Here is an 8,397-nt window from a genome sequence, read left to right as displayed (position 1 = left end):
TTCTGTCTCTCTATTTACCCACAGAGTAACAGCCCTGGTTCTCTCTATTTACCCACAGAGTAACAGCCCTGGTGTTCTCTGTCTCTCTATTTACCCACAGAGTAACAGCCCTGGTTCTCTGTCTCTCTATTTACCCACAGAGGAACAGCCCTGGTGTTCTCTATTTACCCACAGAGTAACAGCCCTGGTGCTCTCTGTCTCTCTATTTACCCACAGAGGAACAGCCCTGGTTCTCTGTCTCTCTATTTACCCACAGAGTAACAGCCCTGGTTCTCTGTCTCTCTATTTACCCACAGAGTAACAGCCCTGGTGCTCTCTATTTACCCACAGAGTAACAGCCCTGGTTCTCTGTCCCTCTATTTACCCACAGAGGAACAGCCCTGGTGTTCTCTGTCTCTCTATTTACCCACAGAGTAACAGCCCTGGTGCTCTCTGTCCCTATATTTACCCACAGAGTAACAGGCCTGGTTCTCTGTCTCTCTATTTACCCACAGAGTAACAGGCCTGGTGTTCTCTGTCTCTCTATTTACCCACAGAGTAACAGCCCTGGTGTTCTCTGTCTCTCTATTTACCCACAGAGTAACAGCCCTGGTGTTCTCTGTCTCTCTATTTACCCACAGAGTAACAGCCCTGGTTCTCTCTATTTACCCACAGAGTAACAGCCCTGGTGTTCTCTGTCTCTCTATTTACCCACAGAGTAACAGCCCTGGTTCTCTGTCTCTCTATTTACCCACAGAGGAACAGCCCTGGTGTTCTCTATTTACCCACAGAGTAACAGCCCTGGTGCTCTCTGTCTCTCTATTTACCCACAGAGGAACAGCCCTGGTTCTCTGTCTCTCTATTTACCCACAGAGTAACAGCCCTGGTTCTCTGTCTCTCTATTTACCCACAGAGTAACAGCCCTGGTGCTCTCTATTTACCCACAGAGTAACAGCCCTGGTTCTCTGTCTCTCTATTTACCCACAGAGTAACAGCCCTGGTTCTCTGTCTCTCTATTTACCCACAGAGTAACAGCCCTGGTGTTCTCCTTCTCTCTATTTACCCACAGAGTAACAGCCCTGGTGTTCTCTGTCTCTCTATTTACCCACAGAGGAACAGCCCTGGTTCTCTGTCTCTCTATTTACCCACAGAGGAACAGCCCTGGTTCTCTCTATTTACCCACAGAGTAACAGCCCTGGTGTTCTCCTTCTCTCTATTTACCCACAGAGTAACAGCCCTGGTGTTCTCCTTCTCTCTATTTACCCACAGAGTAACAGCCCTGGTGTTCTCTGTCTCTCTATTTACCCACAGAGTAACAGCCCTGGTTCTCTGTCTCTCTATTTACCCACAGAGGAACAGCCCTGGTTCTCTGTCTCTCTATTTACCCACAGAGGAACAGCCCTGGTTCTCTGTCTCTCTGTTTACCCACAGAGTAACAGCCCTGGTGCTCTCTGTCTCTCATTCTAGTCTTTCTTTTTCTATGCTTGTCCTAGGGTTGAGAAGAGCTGACCAATCAGGACCCGAGGAGGTTTGTTACGGAGCCCCATGAGGAACACATGATGTTGACTTCTCTTCTCCTGACCAAACTGTCCCGTTGTGCGTTTCACCGCCTCTGAACCCCCTTACCCCGAATAGAGTTGCCCCTGATCATAGATCTAGGATTGTACCCGGCCCCAATTTGATCTCAATCTCCCTCATTTGTCTCACCCCCCCCACACACACAGGAACACAATATAGTTTTAAATTAGTGTTGTAATGATGCTCTTATTTGGTTATTTAGTAACTGTTGTTACTTCTATTGTCAATTATGTTGTTCATTTGTAGTTAATGTTGTCAGCTATTTGAATACATGTATTTTATGTACACATGTATATATTTCTTTGTATTTAGATTTTGAGGTAGAATTTCACTGTAAATATTCAGCATTGTAATGGCACCAGAGGTGTACAATATATTACAGCATCTCTGCTGTGAAGCAAGATGACAGTATTAAGCTGGCAACTCTGGTGCCGGTACAATGCTGGTAAATTTACAGGGAAAAGTTTTACAACAATACACAACATGGTCCTTTTCCTTCCATATAATCAGTTAGCAGTTTAAAGCTTCACAACATTCATTTCACAACTAAAATCTACTGTACTTATCATCGCATGAATAAACTGGGCATAAACCAGCAGATGAAGTCAACTAAATAAGATAATTAATTTCAAAAAGATGTTCAACCACCACCAACCTGCTGGGAAAGGTAGTTAGCTACATGCAATGACTCTCCAACATGACATAAAAGCAATCAATCAGTTATTACTATAGAAAAAATATTTGAAGTCAAACTTTTTCAACCACAAAATCCACCATATGAGCAACAACAGCGAAGACAACAAACATAGAGATTAACACCAAAAGGGATCCGAACACCTTGGCTGCATTTCCTGACATCGTTACGGACACAAATTCCACACAAGGAAGGACAACATAAGTAAGAACAGAAATAAAGCAACAAAAGGCTATAATGCCAAAAAGTATACCCTCCCAGGGACCAGTGGTCAGAGAAGACTTGAGCTTCCTCTCTGTCTTTCTGGCAGCCAGGCCTTCCTTCATAAACGACTTTGATGTTTTGACATTCTTCTTCTTCTTGTTTGTTTCCCACTTATTCACATCCTCATTCCTCTTCAACTCTCTGAGATCCACTCTCCTCTGTCTCACTTCATCTGCCATGTTCCTTAGTATTCTGTTAACTCTGAAATTCTCCGTCGTGATTGGATCCCCGCACACTGGACAGATAACGCAACCAGCGTCCATATTGTTCTGGAGGCATCGTCTACAGAAGGTGTGCTGGCAGCTCAGTGATATACGTTCGGTGAAGACTTCGGTACAGATGGAACAGATGAAGAGGTCCTTTAGATCAGAGAAGACTGTGGCCATGTTTCTTTGTGTTTCTCAGAAGCCTCGGTTACACCTTTCATTAAAAAAAATATCCGTTATAGATCTGGGTCTTCTCATTGAAAGCAAGTCTGAGAAGCGGTAGATCTGCTATCTCTATGCTTCTTTGCGTCTTTTACTTTCGGTTTTGTACACCAGCTTCAAGCACCTGAAACCACAATATTTGTGGTTATTTAAAATAGATTTCACAGCGGTTTAGATTGTACAATGTTTCTCTACACTCAGAGTGCTTGTTTTGTCACATAAACCGAAATTAGGCGAACTATTAACATTATTGCAACTAAGAAATGTATACTGTACCTTTAACATGTTGTTGTCGTCCGATCAAGATCTGGTCGATATTTGTTCCGTCTACAGTGTAGACTCTACACCTTGGAGGTATAATACAAACTGGAGACGGCTTCCTAGATGTCCGACCGTTGTTTTCAAGGAAATCTACTCACGTTCGCGTGGAGAAGTAGGGAGCAGCAGCTCGATACGGAGACCGGACTATGGTCAAGTGGGTGTGTCGAAAGGAAAGTACTGGGCGTGTGGACTGGGTTTGGTTTCGGGATCATGATAATAAATACAAAACCCATGGTTTTCGATTCAAGGTTTTGATTATTTGGGTTGAATTCTGTAACGACAGTGAGCGTGTGGAAAGACTCAGTGCTATCAGGGATCCTTGGCACGTCCCAACATTAAATTGAACCATTTCAAATGTAAACTTCAATGGGGTAGGGCCATCCCAATCATTTTGGATAGCATGGACCATGTGATAATGAAGTGGGTGTGGGAAAGCGCTCTGCTATAGGTCGTGCTGAGCAATTAGTGCTTTTTTGAGGTCAGTTTGAGTTTCGGTTAATTATTTATTTTCTTATTTCGCGTTTTCGATTTCGGTTTTGATTATTTGAGTCGAATGTTGTAACAACACAGAATAAAACAATGAATACAAGTCCCATGATGGCAGTGACTGCCGAGGACTGCTTATTACCCATCATTTATTTACATTACTTTACTTTAATAATATTTCAGTTGCGTATATTATTTGTTTTATTTGATGACTTTAGTATTTCATTCCAAGTCATTATCTCATCTCTATAGAGCTGCTGTTCATGATGTCTGACAAAAATCTCTATTTTAGTAGTTCTTCAAAGAAAATAAGGCATCATTTTATGACTGCTGAATGCCAACTATCAATCACTTTGATCAGGTATTTTCCAGGTAGAGATTAATCACGAAGCAACAGCTGCTCACTATATCCACTCACGATTGTGCATTCTTGTCTCGTCAGTAGCAGGCCTAAAAAGAAATGCAGACTGGACAAGTAGATACGCAATGGATTATGGTCATTGTAGTTAATTACCGCGTGTTATCCACTAAACTATGAAGATTATTGGCCTGTAGGAAACTACAAGTTCCTACTACATCACACATCTAGAGAAACGGAGTTCACAGAAGAAGAAGAAAGAAGATGGAAATCAAGTTGTTCAAAAACCTGAAAAAAATTACTGAAATTCCAGTTGATATCTCAGCAGTAGGTTAGGCTAGGTTAGGTTAGGTTAGGCTAGGCTAGGTTAGGTTAGGCTAGGTTAGGCTAGGTTAGGCTAGGTTAGGCTAGGTTAGGTTAGGCTAGGTTAGGCTAGGCTAGGTTAGGTTAGGCTATGTTAGGCTAGGCTAGGTTAGGCTAGGTTAGGCTAGGTTAGGCTAGGTTAGGTTAGGCTAGGCTAGGTTAGGTTAGGCTATGTTAGGCTAGGTTAGGTTAGGCTAGGTTAGGCTAGGTTAGGTTAGGCTATGTTAGGCTAGGCTAGGCTAGGTTAGGTTAGACCGGAGATGAGCAACTTTGATAGGGGCCACAAAAAATCTGATCTCATCTGGAAGGGCCGCAGTTGCTAACGTGTTTGCATACCCACACCCACACCAAGGGGCCATCTACTGTAGATGGTTCTCAATATCATTTATTTGTTGTGTAGGCTGTTATCTTACTTGAAATAAAATAATGGGAGTGAACCCCCCAAAAAATGGCCACGTTAGTTACCACCGGCGACACAACCGGAAGCTTCCAGCTGGGTATAATGGTTGTGTCACCGCTGGTACCTAATGTGGCCATTTTTTCCCCCCTCCCATTATTTTATTTCATGGTAAGGTCTCAGGTCGGCAGGCATGCTCATACAACACCGGTGCACTGGTCGCCGGCTTAGTGACTTTTCATGGTCGCCGGCTCAGTGACTTTTCATGGTCGCCGGCTTAGTGACTTTTCATGGTCGCCGGCTTAGTGACTTTTCATGGTCTCCGGCTCAGTGACTTTTCATGGTCGCCGACTCAGTGACTTTTCATGGTCGCCGGCTTAGTGACTTTTCATGGTTGCCGGTTTAGTGACTTTTCATGGTCACCGGCTTAGTGACTTTTCATGGTCTCCGGCTCAGTGACTTTTCATGGTCGCCGACTCAGTGAATTTTCATGGTCGCCGGCTTAGTGACTTTTCATGGTCGCCGGTTTAGTGACTTTTCATGGTCGCCGGCTTAGTGACTTTTCATGGTCGCCGGTTTAGTGACTTTTCATGCAGCCCAATCAGCAATGCAAAACGGTCAAAGTGGCAACAATTTTGCCCAATTAGCCGATTCGATTTCCATACTCCACACCCACTTGCCCATACTCCGGTCGCCATATTGGGCTGCAGCTACCCATACCTGTTTGCATATGCTGATTCATGGACCATCTACAAAAAGAAAAGAAAAATTCAGACCGCCTCACTTTTTTTACACATTTTGTTACGTTACAGATTCTAAAATTGATTTAATTATTATTTGTCCTCGTCAATCTACACACAATACCCCCAAAATGACAAAGCTAATTTTGACAAATGTATTACATATAAAAAACAGAATTACCTTATTTACATAAGTATTCAGACCCATTGCTATGTGACTCGAAATTGAGCTCAGGTGCATCCTGTTTCCATTGATCATCCTTGAGATGTTTCTACAACTTGATTGAAGTCCACCTGTGGTAAATTAAATTGATTGGACATGATTTGGAAAAGTACACACACCTGTCTATATAAGATCCCACATTTGACCGTGCATGTCAGAGCAAAAACCAAGTCATAAGGTTGAAGGAATTGTCTGTAGAGCTCTGAGACAGGATTGTGTCGAGGCACACATTTTGTGAAGGGTACCAACAAATGTCTGCAGAAAAAACACAGTGGCCTCCATCATTCTTAAATTGACGAAGAGCTGGACTCCCGGCCAAACTGAGCAATCGGGGGAGAGAATCAGCCTTGGTCAGGGAGGTGACCAAGAACCCGATGGTCACTCTGACAGTTCCTCTGTGGAGATGGGAGAAACTTCTAGAAGGACAACCATCTCTGCAGCACTCCACCAATCAGGCCTGAATGCCAAGCGTCACGTCTGGAGGAAACCTGGCACCATCCCTACGGTGAAGCATGGTGGTGGCAGCATCATGCTGTGGGGGTGTTTTTTAGAGGCAGATTTAAGAAAAAGATTTAAGAATGTTTAAATGCTTAATGAAACCTTCATACCACCTTTAACCTACCAGTTCTACATACAGGTCTACATCATGTATAGGCAAACAAAATCCCTTCAATGTTTCTTGTTGGAAGTTGTCCTCTGTTGTCCCGCCCAGCCATAAATCCATTTACAAGCATTTAGCTACACCCGCAATCACATCTGCTAAATATGTGTATGGACCAATCACATCTGTTAAATGTGTATGTGACCAATCACATCTGCTAAATATGTGTATGGACCAATCACATCTGCTAAATATGTGTATGGACCAATCACATCTGCTAAATATGTGTATGTGACCAATCACATCTGCTAAATATGTGTATGGACCAATCACATCTGTTAAATGTGTATGTGACCAATCACATCTGCTAAATATGTGTATGGACCATTCACATCTGTTAAATATGTGTATGGACCAATCACATCTGTTAAATATGTGTATGTGACCAATCACATCTGTTAAATATGTTTATGGACCAATCACATCTGTTAAATATGTGTGTGTGACCAATCACATCTGTTAAATATGTGTGTGTGACCAATCACATCTGCTAAATATGTGTATGTGACCAATCACATCTGGTAAATATGTGTGTGTGACCAATCACATCTGTTAAATATGTGTATGGACCAATCACATCTGTTAAATATGTGTATGTGACTAAAACTATTTTATTTTCTGCCATATGGTCATAATGAAACACCGATCACAGAACTCCTTGGAAAATCCCAATCAAACATTCCTTACCAAAGATTAACAGATAAAGGCGATGAGTATGAGGTAATAAAGATCATTGCTTTACTGCCCTGTCATGTGCTTTTACACTGACCCATATTTACAGAACAAAATGGCAACAAACTGAAATGTTTTATTTTGTTTACATAATAAGCATGATGACAATTATTCAAATCGTTTCAAATGAAAAGGCAGATCAACAAATTCTTTGCATATTTTATTCTTATTTTCTTGATTTTTTTCCCCTCCAACTTTCATCTCACACATGGTCATATTTTACATCTTTGCAATAAAACATGAATACAATAGTTTTTTTTGGGGGGGGGGGGATTTCATAGATCCAAAAATATTTGACCTATTTTTTGGGATCCATAAATTGAACCTGTTGTTGGAGTTTGTGAGTGTATTTGATTGAGATGGCTTAACACACACTAACGGTACATCTCCCGTTTTACCTTCGTCCTTCCTTCCCTCTCCCCTCCCTCCCTCCCTCCCTCCCTCCCTCCCTCCCTCCCTCCCTCCCTCCCTCTCTCTGGTCTTAATTAATTAATCACACGTGATTTCATTGTCTTTAAATACAAACATCAATGCACAAATAATCCCGCAGAAAAAGAAAAAAAGCGGTCATGTGACAGGAAATAATCACCAGGCTAATAAATAATGATATGTGATTGGTGCAAAGTGTGAATACAAAAACAAAACGATTCGATTCTTTTTTTTCTTTAAATAATCTGACAAATGTGAGTGAAGGTTTTCCTTTTTACGTTATCAGTCTTATTCTGTCGATTAAACTCCCTCCTCCGGGACGTCTGTCCGTCGTAGCCTGAAACCTATATGTACATATTTGACAAAAACAATCACCAAATATACAAAGAAAATCAGACTTGTCTTGTGGATATCTGGTAGATGTCATCGTTTGATGGCGTTAGCAAAACATTTCTTCATCATCATCATCATCATTGCCATCGTCATCGCTATTATTACACAGAAAGTCATTAATAAATGAAAGGTGATAGGCATGGTCTGTGTGGTGATAGAAGTGAGGACTGTTTCTGCTTGTCAATCATTGACACAGAGAGTAGGAAACAGAACAGTAGGAAACAGAACAGTAGGAAACAGAACAGCAGGAAACAGAACAGCAGGAAACAGAACAGTAGGAAACAGAACAGTAGGAAACAGAACAGTAGGAAACAGAACAGTAGGAAACAGAACAGCAGGAAACAGAACAGT

The 8,397-nt window shown here is 41.9% G+C and overlaps 1 long non-coding RNA gene across 1 annotated transcript; it reads right to left on the bottom strand.

The window, feature by feature from the left end:
• Positions 1-1,723: 1,723 nt before the first annotated feature.
• LOC120056411 lies at positions 1,724-3,465 on the bottom strand. Its single transcript, XR_005477796.1, has 2 exons — positions 3,220-3,465; positions 1,724-2,935 (listed from the first exon to the last, which is right to left on the bottom strand). It is a non-coding gene; the product is annotated as an uncharacterized LOC120056411 (long non-coding RNA).
• Between the last annotated feature and the right edge of the window lie 4,932 nt (positions 3,466-8,397).

This window comes from Salvelinus namaycush, chromosome 12 (genome assembly GCF_016432855.1).
Source record: "Salvelinus namaycush isolate Seneca chromosome 12, SaNama_1.0, whole genome shotgun sequence".
NCBI classification, from domain to species: Eukaryota; Metazoa; Chordata; class Actinopteri; order Salmoniformes; family Salmonidae; genus Salvelinus; species Salvelinus namaycush.
This window is presented reverse-complemented; position numbering and strand designations above follow the sequence as displayed.